This window comes from Theropithecus gelada, chromosome 9 (genome assembly GCF_003255815.1).
Source record: "Theropithecus gelada isolate Dixy chromosome 9, Tgel_1.0, whole genome shotgun sequence".
Lineage (NCBI taxonomy): Eukaryota > Metazoa > Chordata > Mammalia > Primates > Cercopithecidae > Theropithecus > Theropithecus gelada.
In genome coordinates, this window is record NC_037677.1 from 92,228,417 (window position 1) to 92,248,709 (window position 20,293).

A 20,293-nucleotide genomic window follows, 5' to 3' on the forward strand; every position below is an offset into this window, starting at 1 on the left:
AGAACTTCATACTGGTTAGGGCCACATACTAAGGTCTGCATTTTTAGGATGACTATGTTAGCTTTTAAGTAGATGATGGGTTGGAAGGGGAAGCACCTAGAGGTGGGGAGGCCTCTACAGAAGTTATTGTAGGAGTCTAGGGAAGAAATACAGAGAGAAATGGGCTGGGCATGGTGGCTTACACTGGTAATCCCAATTACTTGGGAGGCTATGGAAGGAGGGTCACTTGAGGCCAGGAGTTTGAGACCAGCCTGGGCAGCATATTGAGACCCTGTCTCTACAAAAAAATTAGCCAGGCGCGATGGTGCACACCCATAGTCCCTAGCTACTCAGGAGGCTGAGATAAGAGAATCACTTGAGTCCAGGAGTTCAAGGCTGTAGTGAGCTATAATTATGCCACTGCACTTCAGCCTGGGTGACAGAGCAAGACTCTATCTGAAAAAAACCCAAAAACAAAGTAAGGAGATAAACAAATAGATTTGAGAGGTATTTAGTGGGTGGAATCAACAAAACTTGGAGATTGGAGGGAGAAGAGGGAATATAGAGGGACTTAGAGGGAAAGTGGTGATCTTTATGGAGCCGATTATGTAAAAAGATTAATTTAGAGTGGGTAAAAAGTTAAATTTTAGACATGGTGAGTTTGGCTGTAAAACATCCAAGCAGATATGTCCAGTAGATGACTAGCATTATAAATCTTGAGCTCAAGAGAAAGGTCTAGGCTGGAAATACAGATCAGGGAATCATGGCCATAAAGACTGGGGACTTGTCGTCCTAGAGGTTAGGAAGTTATCCTCATAGAGATTAGGGCATTGTGTTAGTCTGTTTGCATTCTATAAAGGAATGCCTGAGACTGGGTAATTTATAAAGAAAAGAGGTTTATTTGGCTCACGGTCCTGCAGGTACAACCTGTAACATGGTGCTTGCACACAAGCAGCATAGTGCCAACATCTGCTTCTGGTGAGGGCCTCAGGAAGCTTACAATCATGGCAGAAGGCAATGGGCATATCACATGGTGAGAGAGGGAGCAAGAGAGAAAGGAGGAGGTACCAGGCTCTTTTAAACAACCAGCTCTTGTGTGAACTAACAGAATAAGAACTCGCTCATTACTATGGAGAGGACACCATGCCATTCATGAGGGATCCACCCCTGTGACGCAAAAACTTGCCACTAGGTCCACCTTCAACATTGGAGGTCACATTTTAACATGATTATTTGGAGGAGGAAAACATCCAGACTGTATCAAGCATCATCCCCATAGAAAGTAGGATATCATTCCTATAGAGGTTGGGGAGTTGACCTCATAGAGATTAAGGACTTGCCATCCCCATAGTGAGTAGGGAGTCATCACCATTCAGTTGGCATATATATATAAAATGAGATGAACCAACATCGCAAGATGGAACACTGTGGATCATTCATATTTAAAGGGTATGGTGTAAAAGAGAAGCTGGCAAAGTAGGGGAAGTAGGATGGTTACTGGAAGAACCTGGTGTCATGGGAGCCAGGAAAAGAGAGTGCTTATGTACTGAGATGTCAAATGTCAAATTGCACATGAAATGTAGATACTAAGATGTGTCCACTGGATTTGGCACTATGAGGTTGTTGGTGATATTTGTGTGAACAGCTTTAGTGGAATGGGGGCAGGAACCAGATGCAGTGGGTTGAGCAAGTGGGTTGTAGGGAGGTGGAATTTAGAAAGGCACTTATTGCCAGGAGAATTAAAAAAAAAGAACCAAGTTAGAGCAAGTCAAGTAATAAGAACTGGTGTGGCATGGATCAGCTCTCTGGGAATGCTGGGGGGAGAGAACTGAAGGGGAGAGAAGTGGAATAAACACTATAAAAAGCTCTGAGAAGAGAGGATGTGGCTTCACCCCACCCAATCCTGAGAGAATGGGTGGAGGGTGGGCCTAATATTGTCTTGGTTATCCAAATATTGTCTTTACTAGCTATCCTTTCCCTAAAGATGGGACAAGCCATTCCCAGAGGTCAGTACTAGGCAACAAGACCTTCCCAGAAGGTGGGGTAAAATTTTCCTTTTTAACTCATGTGTTCCCAAGAGTCTTTGGGTTTTTAGGAATTTCTATAAAGAATTTCAAATATTTTACAAGTAATTTCCAAGTACCATAATATATTCTTCCTTCAGTTTGGTATCCCAAGCTTTTGTTAAGGTGGAGACACATTTTCCTCCACTCAGAACATTATTGTAACTCTGAAGGAGAAAAGGTATATGGAGTTACTGTTGTCTGCATTGACCTTCCTTCTGTGGCTGCACCACTCCTACTTCTGTGAATCTGAGCAAATAAGAAAACAGACCACCTGTGTGTGAGCAAGAAGCACACATATTTTGCTGAATATGTGGTTTCAGTGGTCTTCACATTGCTTCTGTGTTCTATAGGTAGCCCAGGTTTTATACAGACAGACAATCTATTTCGCCTGATGGAATGAAAAGAATGAGAATCATGTGAAACCAAACATATAAGAGATGGGTGTCTAAGGCATAATACCCATTTAGGGATTACCAATGATCAGCTCATTTTTTTAACTTTTAAGTTCAGGGGTACATGTGCAGGTCTGTTATATATGTAAACTTGTGTCATGGGAGTTTATTGTACAGATTATTTTATCACCTGGGTATTAAGCCTAGTTTCCATTAGTTATTTTTCCTTATCCTCTCTCTCCTCCCACCTTCCACCCTCCTGGGTGTGTTATGCCACTTTATATGTCCATGTATTCTCATCATTTGGCTCTCACTTATAAGTGAGAATATGTGGCATTTGGTTTTCTGTTCCTGCATTAATTTGTAAAGGATAATGGCCTCCAGCTCCATCCCTGTTCCTGCAAAGGACATGATCTCATTCTTTTTTATGGCTGTGTGGTATTCCATGGTGTAGATGTACCAAGTTTTCTTTATTTGGTCTATGATTGATGGGCATTTAGGTTGATTCCATGTCTCTGCTGTTGTGAATAGTGCTGCAGTGAACACGTGTGCATGTGTCTTTATGATAGAATGATTTATATTCCTTTGGGTATATATCCAGTAATGGGATTTCTGGGTCAAATGTTATTTCTCTTTATGGGTCTTTAAGGAATCACTGAACTGTCTTCCAAAATGGTTAAACTAATTTACACTACACTAACAGTGTATAAGGATTCTTTTTTCTCCACAACCTTGCCAGCATCTGTTATTTTTTTACTTTTTAATGATAGCCATTCTGACTGGTGTGAGATGGTGTCTTATTGTGGTTTTGATTTGCATTTCTCTAATGATCAGTGATGTTGAGCTTTTTTAATATGATTGTTGGCCACATGTATGTTTTATTCTGAAGAGTGTCTGTTCATGTCCTTTGCCCACTTTTTAATGGGGTTATTTGTTTTTTTTCTTGTAAATTTGTTTAAATTTCTTATGGATGCCAGATATTAGATCTTTGTTGGATGCATAAGTTGCAAAAATTTTCTCCCATTCTGTAGGTTGTCTGCTTACTCTGTTGATAGTTTATTTTGCTGTGTATCGGCGGAACTAGCTCCCAATATTTCAACGTAGGTTCTTTCTATTTTCCCTAAGTGTCAGCTGGTCTGAGAAATAAAGAGAAAGAATACAAAGAGAGAAATTTTACAGCTGGGCCTCTGGGGGTGTCATCACATATTGGTAGGACCATGATGGCAACTCCGAGCTGCAAAACCAGCAAGTTTTCCATAGGGATTTTGAAAGGGGAGGGGGTGTACGAACAGGGAGTAAGTCACAAAGATCATATGCTTCAGAGGGCAATAAAGGTCACAAGGCAAGGCAAAATTAGAATTACTGATGAGGGCCTATGTCCCGTTGTGCACCCATTGTCTTGATAAACATCTTAACGGGAAACAGGGTTCAAGAGCAGACAACCGGTTTGACTAGAATTTATCAGGCTGGAATTTCCCAATCCTAGTAAGCCTGAGGGTACTGCAGGAGACCAGGGCTTATTTCAGTCCTTATCTCAACTGCGTAAGACAGACACTCCCAGAGTGGCCGTCTACAAACCTACCCCCAGGAATGCATTCCTTCCCCAGGGTTACTCCTTGCTGGGAAAAGAATTCAGCGATGTTTCTCCTACTCACACATCCATCTATAGGCTTTCTGCAAGAAGAAAAATATGGCTCTATTCTGCCCGACCCTGCAGGCAGTCAGACTTTATAGTTATCTTTCCTCATTCCCTGAAAATTGCTGTTATTCTGTTCTTTTTCAGGGTGCACTGATTTCATATTGTTTAAACACACATGTTTTACAAACAATTTGTACAGTTAATGCAATCATCACAGGGTCCTGAGATGACATACATCCTCAGCTTATGAAGATGACGGGATTAAGAGATTAAAGTAAAGACAGGCATAAGAAATTATAAGAGTATTGATTGGGGAAGTGATAAATGTCCATGAAATCTTCACAATTTATGCTCACAGCTTGCAGTATAGACAGATGTATGAAATTATAAAAGTATTAATTTTGAGAACTGATAAAAGTCCATGAAATCGTCACAATTTATGTTCTTCTGCCTCGGCTCCAGCCGGTGCCTCTGTTCAGGGTCCCTGACTTCCCACAACAGCTGTGCAAAAGCTTTTTAGTTCCATTAGATCCCATTTGTCAATTTTTGCTTTTGTTGCTATTGTTTTTGGTGTCTTCCTCATGAAATCTTTGCCCATTCCTATGTCCGGAATGGTATTGTCTAGGTTGTCTTCCAGGGTTTTTATAGTTTTGGGTTTTACATTTAGGTCTTTAATCCATCCTGAGTTAACTTTTATATATGATATAAGGAAGGAGTCCAGCTTCAGTCTTATGCATATGTCTAGCCGGTTATCCCAGCACCATTTATTGAATAGGGAATCCTTTCCCCTGTTGTTTGTTTTTGTCAGGTTTATCCAAGATCAGGTGGCTGTAGATGTGTGGCCTTATTTCTGGGTCCTCTATTCTTTTTTTAAATTTATTTTTTATTTTTATTTATTTATTTTTGAGACAGAGATTTGTTGCCCAGGCTGGAGTGCAATGGCGTGATCTCCACTCGCTGCAACCTCCGCCTCTGGGTTCTCTATTCTGTTCCATTGGTCTCTGTGTCTGATTTTGTACCAGTACCATGCTGTTTTGGTTACTGTAGCCCTGTAGTATAGTTTGAGGTCAAATAGCGTGATGCCTCTAGCTTTGTTCTTTTTGCTTAGCATTGCCTTGGTTATTTGGGCTTTTTCTTGGTTCCATATGAATTTTAAAATAGTTTGTTCTAGTTCTGTGAAGAATCTCAATGGTAGTTTAATAAGAATAGCATTGAATCTATAAATTGCTTTGGGCAGTATGGCTGTTTTTATGATATGGATTCTTCCTATCGATGAGCATGGAATGTTTTTCCATTTCTTTGTGTCATCTCTGACTTTTTAGATTTATTCTGATCCAAACATGAGTGACCATGGCCTGTCAGCCCCCGGGAGGTCCTGAGAACATGTGCCCCAGGTGATTGGGGTACAGCTTGGTTTTATATATTTTAGAGAGGCGTGAGGCATCAATCAAATACATGTAAGAAATACATTGGTTTGGTTCAGAAAGGTAGGAGAACTAAAAGCGAGGGCTACCAGGCTATAGGTAAATTTAAACATTTTCTGGTTGACAATTGGTTGAGTTTGTTAAAAGACCTGAGATCTATAAAAAGGAATGTTCAAGTTAAAGATAAAGGATTGTGGAGACCAAGTTTTATTGTACAAAGGAAGCTGTCAGATAGCAGACCTCAGAGAGAGAGAGAGAGCAGGTTGTAAAATGTTTCTTTTTTTTTTTTAGGGTAATTAGCATAGCCATGAATTTATTTATTTATTTTTTGTTTTGAATGATTTATTTCCCACCTTCTTTTTTTAAAATTATACTTTAAGTTCTAGGGTACATGTGCACAACATGTAGGTTTGATACATAGGTATCATGTGCCATGTTGGTTTGCTGCACCCATCAACTTGTCATTTACATTAGGTATTTCTCCTAATGCTATCCCTCCCCAAGTCCCCCACCCGCTGACAGGCCCTGGTGTGTGATGTTCCCCGCCCTGTGTCCACACAGTCTCATTGTTCAATTCCTACCTATGAGTGAGAACATGTGATGTTTGGTTTTCTGTCCTTGTGATAGTTGACTGAGAATGATGGTTTCCAGCTTCATCCATGTCCCTGCAAAGGACATGAACTCATCCTTTTTTATGGCTGCATAGTATTCCATGGTGTATATGTGCCACATTTTCTTAATCCATCATTGATGGGCATTTGGGTTGGTTCCAAGTCTTTGCTATTGTGAATAGTGCTGCAGTGAACATATATATACATGTTTCTTTATAGTAGCATGCTTTATAATCCTTTGGGTAGATACCCAGTAGTGGGATTGCTGGGTCAAATGGAATTTCTAGTTCTATATCCTTGAGGAATCACCACACTGTCTTCCACAATGGTTGAACTAGTTTACACTCCCACCAACAGTGTAAAAGCTTTCCTGTTTCTTCACAGCCTTGTCAGCATCTGTTCTTTCCTGACTTTTTAATAATTGCCATTCTAACTGGTGTGAGATGGTATCTCATTGTGGTTTTGATTTGCATTCTCTGATGGCCAGTGATGATGAGCATTTTTTCATGTGTCTGTTGGTTGCATAGATGTCTTCTTTTGAGAAGTGTCTGTTCATATCCTTTGCCCACATTTTGATGGGGTTGTTTGTTTTTTTTTCTTGTAAATTTGTTTACATTCTTTGTAGATTCTTCATATTAGCTCTTTGTCAGATGGGTGGATCACAAAAATTTTCTCCCACTCTGTAGGTTGCCTGTTTACTCTAATGGTAGCTTCTTTTGCCATGCAAAAGCTCTTTAGTTTAATTAGATCCCTTTTGTCCATTTTGGCTTTTGTTGCCATTGCTTTTGGTGTTTTAGTCATGAAGTCGTTGCCTATGCCTATGTCCTGAATGGCATTGCCTAGGTTTTCTTCTAGGGTTTTTATGGTTTTATGCCTAACATTTAATTCTTTAATCCATCTTGAATTAATTTTTGTATAAGGTGTAAGGAAGGGATCCAGTTTCAGCTTTCTACATATGGCTAGTCAGTTTTCCCAGCACCGTTTATTAAATAGGGAATCCTATCCCCAGTTCTTGTTTTTATCAGGTTTGTCAAAGATCAGATGGTTGTAGATGTGTGGTGTTATTTCTGAGGCCTCTGTTCTGTTCCATTGGTTTGTCTCTGTTTTGGTACCAGTACCATGCTGTTTTGGTTACTGTACCCTTGTAGTATAGTTTGAAGTCAGGTAATGTGATGCCTCCAGCTTTGTTCTTTTTGCTTAGGATTGTCTTGACAATGTGGGCTCTTTTTTGGTTCCATAGGAAATTTAAAGTAGTTTTTTTCGAATTCTGTGAAGAAACTCATTGGTAGCTTGATGGGGATGGCATTTAATCTATAAATTACCTTGGGCAGTATGGCCATTTTCATGATATTGATTCTTCCTATCCATGAGCATGGAATGTTCTTCCATTTATTTGTGTCCTCTTTTATTTCGTTGGGCAGTGGATTGTAGTTCTCCTTGAAGGGGGTTCTTTACATCCCTTGTAAGTTGGATTCCTAGGTATTTTATTCTCTTTGTAGCAATTGTGAATGGGAGTTCACTCATGATTTGGCTCTCTATCTGTCTGTTATTCTTGTATAAGAATGCTTGTGATTTTTGCACATTAATTTTGTTTCCTGAGACTTTGCTGAAGTTGCTCATCAGCTTAAGGAGATTTTGGGCTGAGACGATGGGGTTATCTAAATATACAATCATGTCATCTGCAAACAGGGACAATTTGACTTTGTCTTTTCCTAATTGAATACCTTTTACTTCTTTCTCTTGCCTGATTGCCCTGGCCAGAACTTCCAACACTGTGTTGAATAGGAGTGGTGAGAGAGAGGGCATCCCTGTCTTGTGCCAGTTTTCAAAGGGAATGCTTCCAGGTTTTGCCCATTCAGTATGATATTGGCTGTGGGTTTGTCATAAATAGCTCTTATTATTTTGAGATACATTCCCTCAATACCTAGTTTATTGAGAGTTTTTAGCATGAAGCATTGTTGAATTTTGTAGAAGGCCTTTTCTGCATCTATTGAGATAATCATGTGATTTTTGTCATTGGTATATTCTGTTGATCTGGGGTGGAGAGTTCTGTAGGTGTCTATTAGGTCTGCTTGGTGCAGAGCTGAGTTCAAGTCCTGGATATCCTTGTTAACCTTCTGTCTCATTGATCTGTCTAATATTAACAGTGGGGTGTTAAAGTCTCCCATCATTATTGTGTGGGAGTCTAAGTCTCTTTGTAGGTCTCTAAGGACTTGCTTTATGAATCTGGGTGCTCCTGTATTGGGTGCATATATAATATATATTTAGGATAATTAGCTCTTCTCGCTGAATTGATCCCTTTACCATTATGTAATGGCCTTCTTTGTTTCTTTTGATCTTTGTTGGTTTCAAGTCTGTTTTATCAGAGACTAGGATTGCAACCCCTCTTTTTTTTTTTTTTGCTTTCCATTTGCTTGGTAGATCTACCCCCATCCATTTATGTTGAGCCTATGTGCGTTCTTCACACATGAGATGGGTCTCCTGAATATAGCACACTGATGGATCTTGACTCTTTATCCAATTTGCAGTCTATGTCTTTTAATTGGGGCATTTAGCCCATTTACATTTAAGGTTAATATTGTTATGTGTGAATTTGATCCTGTCATTATGATGTTAGCTGGTTATCTTGCCCGTTAGTTGATGCAGTTTCTTCCTCGCATCGATGGTCTTCACAATTTGACATGTTTTTGCAGTGGCTGGTACAGGTTGTTCCTTTCCATGTTTATTACTTCCTTCAGGAGGTCTTATAACACAGGCCTGTTGGTGACCAACTCTCTCTGTGTTTGCTTGTCTGTAACGGGTTTTATTTCTTCTTCACTTATGAAGCTTAGTTTGACTGGATATGAAATTCTGAGTTGAAAATTCTTTTCTTTAAGAATGTTGAATACTGGCCCCAACTCTCTTCTGGGTTGTAGAGCTTCTGCCAAGAGATCCGCTGTGAGTCTGATGGGCTTCCCTTTGTGGGTAACCCGACATTTCTCTTTGGCTGCCCTTAACATTTTTTCCTTAATTTCAACCTTGGTGAATCTGACGATTATGTGTCTTGGGGTTGCTCTTCTTGAGGAGTATCTTTGTGATGTTCTCTGTATTTCCTGAATTTGAATGTTGGCCTGCCTTGCTAGGTTGGGGAAGTTCTCCTGGATAATATCCTGTAGAGTGTTTTCCAACTTGGTTCCATTCTTCCTGTCACTTTCAGGTACACCAATCAAATGTAGATTTGGTCTTTTCATATAGTCCCATATTTCTTGGAGGCTTTGTTCATTTCTTTTTACTCTTTTTTCTCTAACTTCTCTTCTTGCTTGATTTCATTAATTTCATCTTCAATCACTGATACTCTTTCTTCCACTTGATCGAATCGGCTAATGAAGCTTGTGCATAGGTCACATAGTTCTCGTGCCACGGTTTTCAGCTCCATCAGGTCATTTAAGGTCTTTTCTACACTGTTTATTCTAGTTAGCCATTTATCTAACCTTTTTTCAAGGTTTTTAGCTTCCTTGTGATGGGTTCAAACATGCTCCTTTAGTTCGGAGAAGTTTGTTATTACCTTCCTTCTGAAGCCTACTTCTGTCAACTTGTCAAAGTCATTCTCTGTCCGGCTTTGTTCCATTGCTGGCAAGGAGCTGCGATCCTTTGGAGAAGAGGCGCTCTGGTTTTTAGAATTTTCAGCTTTTCTGCTCTGGTTTCTCCCCATCTTTGTGGTTTTATCTACCTTTGGTCTTTGATGTTGGTGACCTACTGATGGGGTTTTGGTGTAGATGTCCTTTTTGTTGATGTTGATGCTATTCCTTTCTGTTTGTTAGTTTTCCTTTTAACAGTCAGGCCCCTCAGCTGCAGGTCTGTTGGAGTCTGGGGGAGGTCCACTCCAGACCCTGTTTGCCTGGGTATCACCAGCAGAGGCTGCAGAACAGCAAGTATTGCAGAACAGCAAATATTGCTGCCTGATCCTTCCTCTGGAAGCTTCATCCCAAAGGGTGACCCGCCTATATGAGGTGCCAGTCGGCCCCTACTGGGAGGTGTCTCCCAGTCAGGCTACACAGGGGTCAGGGACCCACCTGAGGGGGCAATCTCTGTTTTCAGAGCTCAAACACCATGCTGGGAGAACCACTGCTGTCTTCAGAGCTGTCAGGCAGGGACGTTTAAGTCTGCAGAAGTTGTCTGCTGCCTTTAGTTCAGCTAAGCCCTGCCCACAGAGGTGGAGTCTAGAGGCAGTAGGCCTTGCAGAGCTGCAGTGGGCTCCACCCAGTTCGAACTTCCGGGCCATTTTGTTTACCTATTCAAGCCTCAGCAATAGTGGATGCCCCTCTCCCAGCCAGGCTGCCACCTCGCAGTTTGATTGCAGACTGCTGCGCTAGCAATGAACAGGGTCCGTGGGTGTGGGGCCTTCCAAGCCAGGCACAGGAGAGAATCTCCTTGTCTGCTGGTTGCTAAGACCTTGGGAAAAGCACAGTATTTGGGTGGGAGTATCCCATTTTCCAGGTACAATCTGTCACAGCTTCCCTTGGTTAGGAAAGGGAAATCCTCCAACCCCTTGCACTTCCCAGGTGGAGGCGACACCCTGCCCTGCTTCAGCTCACCCTCTGTGGGCTGCACCCATTGTCCAACCAGTCCCAATGAGATGAACCAGGTACCTCAATTGGAAATGCAGAAATCACCCATCTTCTTGGTGAATCACTCTGGGAGCTGCAGACCGGAGCTGTTCATTTTCAGCCATCTTGGAATGGATCCGTCCTCTGACTTGTTTGAGCAGTGTTTTGTAGTTCTCCTTGGAGAGCTCTTCCTGCTTTGGCTCTCAGCTTGACTGTTGTTGGTGTATGGAATGTTAGGGAGTTTTGCACATTGATTTTGGATCCTGAGACTTTGCTGAAGTTGTTAATCAGTTTAAGGAGCTTTGGGGCTGAGACCATGGGGTTTTCTAGATATAGGATCATGTTGTCTGCAAACAGGGATAGTTTGACTTCTTATCTTCCTATTTGGATGCCCTTTATTTCCTTCTGTTGCCTGATTGCCCTAGCCAGGACATCTGATACTATGTTAAATAGGAGTGGTGAGAGAGGACATCCTTGCCTTGTGCCAGTTTTCAAGGGGAATGCTTCCAGGTTTTGCCATTTACTATGATGTTGGCTGTGGGTTTGTCATAGATGGCTCTTATTATTTTGAGGGATGTTCCCTCAATACCTAATTTACAGGGAGTTTTTAAAATGAAGGAGTGTTGAATTTTATAGAAATCCTTTTCTGTGTCTATTGAGATAATCATGTGGTTTTTGTCTTTAATTCTGTTTACATGAGGAATCACATTTATCGATTTGCATATGGTGAACCAACCTTATATTGCAGGGATAAAGGCTACTTGATTGTGGTGGATAAACATTTTGATGTGCTCCTGGAGTTGGTTTGCCAGTATTTTGTTGAGGATATTTGCATCCATGTTCATCAAGGAGGTTGGCTTGAAGTTTTCTTTTTTTGTTGCATCTCTGCCAGGTTTTGGTATCAGGATGATGCTCGTAGGCCTCATAGAATGAGTTAGGGTGAAGTCCCTCCTCCTCTATTCTGGGAATAGTAATTCAGCAGGAATGATACCAGGTCTTCATTTTTTACCTTGTAGAAAAATTGACATGGTAAGATAGCTTGGTAGACATGAAATCAGAAGTGGGGGAGTTAGTTTGATTATCTTAGAGGAGGCATTCTTCATCACTGTAGGGGAAAAAAACTTTCAAGGAAATGGTGTACTTGAGTCCACAGGCCAAGGCACCTTCTTTCCCCAGAGCATGCTAGAGATACATTGACAGATTATTTTAGTTGCCTTTTTTATTCTATGTAGATGACCCCATCCCCGCCATATTCACATATTTCTTCTTCACTCGGGGTACAAAATTGAGTAGGACACTACTTTCTGAGTCATATGCTGGATTTGAGGAGATACTGAAGCCACAAGACTGAAAGAACTTTTAAAGTGTGGGTGATCTGGCTAAAAGCTACTCTCATCTATGATATATTCATCTTACTAGTTTTTCTCTCAGAGGAAATTCCTGTTTCCAAGGTAAAGGAACCTTTCTCTAACTCCTCCTACCTTCCTCCTCACTAAATGGGTACAGAAAATATGCTTGGAAAAAAACACAGGGGACCCTTATATTGCCATTCTGAAATATCAGTAGTATCTGTCACATTTTGACAGGAACTAGATACTAATCCATTTATAAGATTGAGTTTTCATGTATCTAAAGTGCAGATACTCTGTGTTGATGGTTAAAGAGAAAGCCAGCTGGTTAGGTGTCAGATGATCTGTGACAGTGTTACCATAGACATTTAATTGCATGACCATATCTTATCCAGATGGCATTTCTCACTTACACTGATATATAACCCCAGAGGGACAGAGAGGCAGATGTCAAATTTCCCTCAAAATAAAACTTTGAGTCCACCCAAAGTCTACCAAGTGAGACTTTACAATTCTGCCCAAAGAGTACAGAAATTACATTGATCTGGCAAGAAAGAATGAATGGGAACCCAAAGGTAGCTGCTTGAGTTAATCAGGTTGGTGAGTGGTTAGCAGGGTGCTAGAGTGGGCAAAGTCAACATTAAACTACCAGTGCACAACTTCCTAAGTACCCAATGTTCACCTTCCCAGCTCCTAGTATCTTTGCCACTTTACTCTTAACTGGAAACCCTCTGTACATTTTTTCCTCTTTGACTCAAAGCCTTTAGAACTCTCGAGCTCAAGCAATCCCCTCCTGTCTTAGCCTCCTGAGTAGCTGGGACCACAAGCACACGCCACCACACCTGGATAACTTTTAAATTTCTTGTAGAGATAGGGTCTCTCCCTATGTTGCCCACGTTAGTCTCGAACTCCTGGGCTTAAGTGATTCTTCTGCCTTGGCCTCCCAAAGCACTGGGGTTATGACCCACCATGCCTGGCCCCACATCTTGCTTTTCACATAATGAAATGTTTTGAAGACAGTTTGCATCAACATTCATAGATCTAGCTCAGTCTTTTTCATGTCTGCATAGAATTATGTAGTATGAATGTAGTAGAATTTATATATCCAGATACCAGCTGATGGACCTTTAGTCATTTTTAGTCTTTTGCCATTACAAACAATACTGCACTGAATGTCGCGATCTATGCACCATTTTTTCACATATTCATAAGTAGCGGGTTACATTTCTAGAAGTTGAATTCTTCAGTCAAAGGATATATGTGCTTTACCCTTTGATAGATGTTACTCAATTGCCTCCCCGTCAAAGAGGTTCTACAAATTTTTACTCCTACCAACATACAAGAAGTATCTGTTTTTCCATATCTTTGTCAACATATGTCATTTCTTTACTGAATTTACAGTAAAATTCACTTTTTTAAGGTGTAAAGTTCTATGAATTTTGACAAATATATAAAGTTATTTAACCACCACCACAATCAAAATCTAGAATATTTATATTATTTCCAAAAGCTCCTTTGTGGCCCTTTGTAGTCAATCCTCTGTCCCCATCCTGAGCCTTTGCCTACTGATCTAATTTCTGTTCTTAGTTTTGCCTTTTCCAGAGTATCATATCAAAGAAAGCATGAAGTAAATAGCCTATTTGAGTCTGGTTTCTTTTACTTAGCATAATGCTTTTGAGATTCATACATGTTGTTACATTTATCAGTAGTTAAAAAATTGCTGAGTAGAATTTCATTGTATGATTGTTCCCAACTTGTATACATTTGCCAGTTGATAGCATTTGGATTGTTTTGAGGTTTTGGCAATTATGAATAAAGCAGTTAGAAATATTTAGGTACATATTTTTGTGTGGACATAGGTCTTTGCTTTTCTCAGGTAAATACCTCAGTGTGGGATTGCTCAATTTTATGGTGAGTTTACATTTAACTTTATAAGAAACTGCCAACCACTTTTTCAAAGTGGCTTTATTATTTTCCATCCCTAGCAGCAAGGCACAAGTGTTTCAGTTGCTCTGCATTCTTACCAACATTTCATATTGTCAATATTTAAAAAAATTTGGCCATTCTAATAAGTGTGTAGTGAATATTATGTATTTATCAAACTTTAAAAACGTTGCTATTCTGAAAATAATTTTTCCATTTACATTTCTTTAATTAAGGGTATTTAGAATACATTTAATATGTTGATAACACATATATTTCTTTTTCTTTGCTTTGCCTATTCATCTTCTTTGCCCATTTTTCTGTTAGGTGAGCTGATCATTTTCTTAATGATTTTAAAATGATGCTTATATGTTAGTGAATCCAACTATTTCATAATTGTTGCAAATTTTTTTTTCTGTTTGTCATTTTTTACTTTGATTTGTTAACTTACAGAAATACAATTTACAAATTTTGAAGAGAAGAGGAGACTTTATTTCTTATAAAAGGTTACAGCCTGCAGGATGGCCATTCTGACAGGTTGGGAAGTATAGCCTCCAGTCAGAAGCCAGAAACATACTTGGAGGGAGGGGCAAAGGGAACAAGAATTTACACAGAGCTGGTGGCCAAATATACATATTCAATAAGCTATAGAAGGAGTCATGAATATTTATGAAGGGAGAACCATCTGCATGTGTAATTGAGCCTTCTGCTTCTCCATGTTCAGAAAATGGTGGTGATCTTAGGTGGAGTTTTTGGCCCTCTGACATCAAAAGGTGAAGCAGAGGATGTGAAAATATTAGCTACCTATTCTTCATAGACCGGCCAGGACCACCCCATGGTTAGTGATCTCTTATCAGGCAGAAAAGGTGGGGCAGCACCAGGGAGTCGATTGATATCAGTGGTGGAGCCTTTTGAAAGGGCTGGTTTCTGTTAGGCCCTTGAGAAGGAAAGCCTAATCCTAGTTAGCAAGGGAGAGGGTCTGAGCCCCTCCCACCCTCCATTCCATCTTGGCCGAGAATGCAGTTTTCAAGGTTTCTCCGGGGTCCCCTTGGCCAAAAGATGGTCTGGTCAGTCAGTTGGGGGGCTTAGAATTTTATTTTATATAGCTTATAGCACACTTTTCTAAGTAATATTTGTATGTAACCTCTAAATTTTGTACCTGATTGGTGCAAAAATAAGGTGGTAGAAATGAGAGAGTTTATAAAGGCAAGGTATATGAGACAAGGCTATAAGGCTAGGCACCCTGGTTGAGTCAGTTCACCCTGCTTCCACTATTACCCAACACTAGAGATGCATGGCCAATACAGATTTTCTTGCTTTTTCTCACCATCTGCAAGTAACCAAGGCTTGTTGACAAATGCAGCTGCTTTGAGAAAGCATAGAGTCCCCAGGGCACAATTTTTCAGTTTCAGATGTGGAAGAAGACTCGTTTAGTGGAAGCAATGTGCTTATTGCTGAGGCCATCAATACACCAGATTGTTACGCCTTTTGGCTGGGACACAGGGAATTCCTGTCTGCAGTGTCAGTGACATCACTTTGCCGGAAACAGCCTTCCTCCCTGCCAACCCTACACTTAAACATGGGATTCCACACTGACCACAAAGGCCTATTATGCTCAATGCAATCTATGGGCAAAAGAATTCAGGGGAGGCTAGAAGGGGTAGGGGGAAGAGAGAATAGATGGTTTAGTGGGAGGAAGTGAGAAGAATCAGGGAAGAGGACTCCTTTGCTTCCTCATTTCCCACACATAGAGCCTCTGTCAGCATTTGATTTTTGCGATCATTAACATTTTTAGAGTCAGGTACAACCAAGTGCAAAGTCAGTTATGTGAGTTATGTGCTGCTAATCTGAGAAGAGCATGTTGCCCAAGAACTGTGGGTGGGAAGCCTCAGGTTGGCTGAATCTGATTTGCAGGAAGAGCTTGTTCTGCATCCCCACCCACATCTACACTATTTAGATATCACCAAATAGGCTCTCCCCACCCAAAACTGAGTCTCAAGGGGTCCACTCAGTATCAGCCAGGCTACGTTGTTAAAATACATGCAATCGTTTTCTAACTAAGAAGCTGCGAACTGAGAATAATCGACTAATTAAAAGTTTGAAGAGTGGAAATAAAATAGCATTAAAAAGAGCCAGTAACTTCCTCTGATGTCTGTGTTTCAAGAGATCAGTGGAACAGGACATGGGTTATTTACTCCATTACCTTGTCATTCTACCTTTCTTTTCATTCTCACCCCCACGCCTTCCCTTCCTTCTTATTTCCTGGCTCTATTTTCTTGCCTGTGTCTCCCAACCCAATGTCTATCTTATTTTTCCTCCTCCTCTTTTGCCTTTCCCTTTAACTAACTGGTTATCATTGAGGTCTTTGGGATCAAAGTTTGTCTTTAGCAGTTGTGTTTCTCTTGATGTTTGTGCCGACTTCTTTAAGTAAAATATAGGCAGGAAAAAGCCCACTAAATTAAACTGCTTTATCCTTGAATGTGACTCTGGATTGGTTAATTGGAGAAATATGGGGTGGGGGTAGAATAAGACCTTTCCATTTAGATAGAATTTTGGACTAGTGCTTTTGCATTGAGTCAGCTGAGAAAGAATAAAACTGAAAAATTTCTACACATCTCTAATGCAGGACAATGATTTAAGGCATTGAAGTGGAATTGAGACACTTGGATCAAATCCCTGTTCTGCCATGTGTAAGGTGTATGACTTGGGCAAGTCCCTTAAGTTTCCTGAGAATCACAGTCTCAACCTTTTGTCACTTAACTGTAAGCTTCTGACTGTCAGGGATCAGTTTCATGATTTCAAAAGGCAGGACATTGGTGTGCTCAGTGAGAACAGTCCAGACAACCCTTCCAGTCAAATCCTCAATATTGGTCACTTTTTATTTCTGGATAATGAGATTGGCTACCACATAGCAGTACTGGTAGCACAGCCCAGGCACTGTATGAGCCTCAGTCATGTATTGTAGGGTAGGGTGGTGGTTGAAAGCCTGGACCTTGAAGCCAGAATGCCCGTGTTTAATTCCTGGCCCTGTTACTGGTGGCAGCTTTCTGGGCAAGCATATCCATACAGGTCTGCAGTGACCTCAATTCTTGCCTCCTCAGAAGAAAGAATTTGAGGGACATAAAGTAGAAAAAGAGACTGAGTCAAGTTTCAGAGCAGGACTGGAAGTTTATTGAAAAGGCTTTAGAGCAGGAAAGAAAGGAAAGAACCCTTAGAAGAGATCCAAGTGGGCAACTTGGAGAACAAACACCGTGTTCAACTGTGATCCTAGGACTTTATAGGCTGCCATCTTGAGCCCTTTTCCCGTGATTCTTCCCTTAGGGTGGGCTGCCTGCACACGCAGTGCCCTCCTTACCTTTGTGAATTCAGCATACAGTGTGTTTAGGAAGTTGTGTGCATGCTCATCTGAGGCTTTCTTTCCTTTTCCGGTGGAGTGCTCCCGGCAAGTCATCTTCCTCCATTTGTCTCCTAATGTGCATGCCCAGGAAGTTGCTTCTCCCTGGTGCCTGAATTCAATGAACACTTTAATGTTACAACTGTGGATCAGCAGGAGATTTTCTGTCCCTGGCTCCAGCTACCAAATTACCATTTTTGGAGAGGCAATGTGATAATTGTCAAACCATCACCTGACATTTCTAGTGGGTAGGGGAGAAGAGCCGTTTCCTGCCATGTCTGTCTAACTATCTGTAAGAGCGCAACATTTACATCAGTGTAACTTTGGGAAGTTACTTAATCTCTCTGTGACTCAGTTTCCTCATCTGTAAACTAACGATAATTATAATAGTGACTGTGAGTGTGACTTTATTTGAAATATAGTAGGGTGTTCGGAGATGTAATTAAGCTAAGGATCTTGAGATGAAATCATCTTGAATTTAGGGTGGGCCCTAAATCTGATGACTGGTGTCCTTATAAGAGAAAGGAGAAGGAAACTTGACACATAGAACAACAGGGGAAAAGGCCATGTGAAGACAGAGGTGGAGATTGGAGTGATGCAGCCACAAGCAGAGGAATGCTAAGAAGCTGAAAAAGACAAGAAAGACATCTCTTCCAGAACCTTCAAAGGGAGCATGCCCCTTTAACTTTGCCTTAACTTTACCTTAACTTTTGGACTTCAGGCCTCCAGAATTATGAAAGAATAAATTTCTGTTTGAAGCCAGCAAGTTCATGGTAACTTGTTGTGGCAGTCCTAAAAAACTGATACAGATTTTATAGAGAAGATGATAGTATTACATGCACCTTATAGGACTGTAGTGAAGGCTAAATTAATGGCTGCATTTAAAGTGCTAAGAGGAGAATCTGGAATACAGTAAGAAATCTTTAGTGTAGGCTATTATGTGTTGTTAGCTCATTGAAGCTTACATAGCAACCCTATGAAGCAGATACTGTTGTGACTACCATTCTGCACGTGAGGAAATGGAGGCTTACAGGGACTAAGCAAAGGTAAGCTTGTCTGAACTCTGCTCTAACTTGAACCATCACCCAGAAGTCTGTGGAGTTGGACTCTCTGCTGATGGATCCTGATGATTGTTGGCTCGGTGACTGTTCCTGATGATGGTCCCTCAGAAAAGACTCTCCAGTGCTGAGCTATGAAGAAGTCTAGAAGGTATTGAGAAGGCTGTCTCATGTGATTATGTTTACTCCTCCTGGATGCGTCTGCCCAGACCCGGTTTTGGCACAAGCTCTGCTCTGATGGAGCCAGGCTCTGTCCACACTTGGCTGTGTGGCCTGACCTCATGTAGCCTCAGCACATCATTACCACAAGAGGCAGGGATGTGCCACCCTAAAAGGCCACACCCTCACTCTCCATTGACTTCAACAGTCCCCAATGGTTCCTTGTTCACCCCTAAGTTGCTGAGCATGGATTATACGAATGACATTAGAAGTAAGTCACATCACTCAGAATAAGGCAAAGCCCTCACTAGTGCCCTCAAGGACTTATGAGCAGGGCACCCCATTGTTCCTCTGACCAGTTCCTACTACTCTCCCCTCAGGGCCTTTCCATGTACAGTTTCAGTTTCTGTAAAGCTCTTGCCTCAGAGGTATGCAGGCTTTCTCCCTGCAATAGAAATCACCTTCTCAGGCCAGTCCTAATCACCACATCCTTCCTTTTTACTTTCCTTGATTTTTCTTCCTCCTCAGCACTTAAAATTATGTAATACACTGTAAATTTTACTTGTTTATCTTGCTTATTGTATTTTTCTCCAGACTAGAATATAAGCACCATGAGGACAGGGACATTTCTCATTTTGGGTTATTGCTGTAGCTCAGAGCCTAGGGCCTATCTAGTTCATAGTAATAATGTATTCAATAAGTAATTATTGAGTGACCAATTGAAGAAATGAATGAGGCATAGTCCCCTCTCCAACAACTATAGAACTCCCAAACTGAAATGGTTCAAACTATATCTAGAGGTAGCACATGAAGAGAGGACTACTGACATAACTGAGCTTTGTAGAGTGTGGGGGGAACATAGCTTCCAACTGAGCTTGATTTTGAAAGAGACAAAAAGACTTGGAGAATGAGGGGAATGGAATTACAAATGAAGGAAGTCCCATACTGAAAAAAATTCAGAGAATCCAAAATTCATTCATCCATCCATCCATCCATCCATCCATCCATCCATCCATCTATCCATCCATCCGTCCAACATGGGATATACCAATGAACAAGTCAGAAAAAAGTCCCTGCCCTAGGGAGCTTACATTCTAGTAGTCATAATATCAGGAATTCTCATCTTGGACCCAAACAGATCTGTTGGTTGGAATGGTAAAATGAGAAGGGCTGAAATTTCTGAAGGGCTTGGAGGTCTAGGTAGACCATTGTGGCTTTCATCTGGCACACAGCAGGCCATAGGTTCTTGATAAGGTAGAGTCTTAGGAACGTCAATTGTGGAAGATTTCTATAGCCACATGAAGGAGGGATTCTGATAGGGAAGAGAATTAGGAAGTGTGGGAGTCGCCAGAAAGGGCCATTGTAGAAGATCAGATATGAGGTAAGGGTGACTGGAATCAGGGGATGTGGATATCATTGTAGAAGAAGGTGGGTCTAAGGGGCTTGGGATGAAATAACTGAGAAAAGATCTTCAAGCCCCTGAGTGTGAGAACAACCTACATATGTATCCTCAAGAAGAGCTCCCTGAAGGAGAAGGAGGAAGGTAGCAGGGGTGGTGTATAGACTTTGACTCTGGGAGTTGGAGGAATGACAAGGCCAGATTAGGACCAGTCTTCTGAGCTACAGTGATTGTTCCATCATTAGGCTATGTAAACACAGGAAGGACCACAACATTCCTTGGATGTTTGCTCACCAATGCTTGTCCACATTTGC

The 20,293-nt window shown here is 41.1% G+C and overlaps 1 protein-coding gene across 5 annotated transcripts in view; it reads left to right on the top strand.

Annotated features, from left to right (window-relative positions):
* ENTPD1 (ectonucleoside triphosphate diphosphohydrolase 1) overlaps positions 1–20,293 on the top strand; it is a 114,356-nt gene that overhangs the window by 46,412 nt on the left and 47,651 nt on the right. Inside the window, exon 1 of one of the 5 annotated variants that reach the window (XM_025396602.1) lies at positions 11,974–12,148. The exons of the other annotated variants lie outside the window; for them this stretch is intronic. The gene's annotated coding sequence lies outside the window, so the exon portion shown is untranslated. Of the gene's footprint in view, positions 1–11,973; positions 12,149–20,293 lie in introns of those variants that run through there. 5 annotated transcript variants of the gene reach the window in all.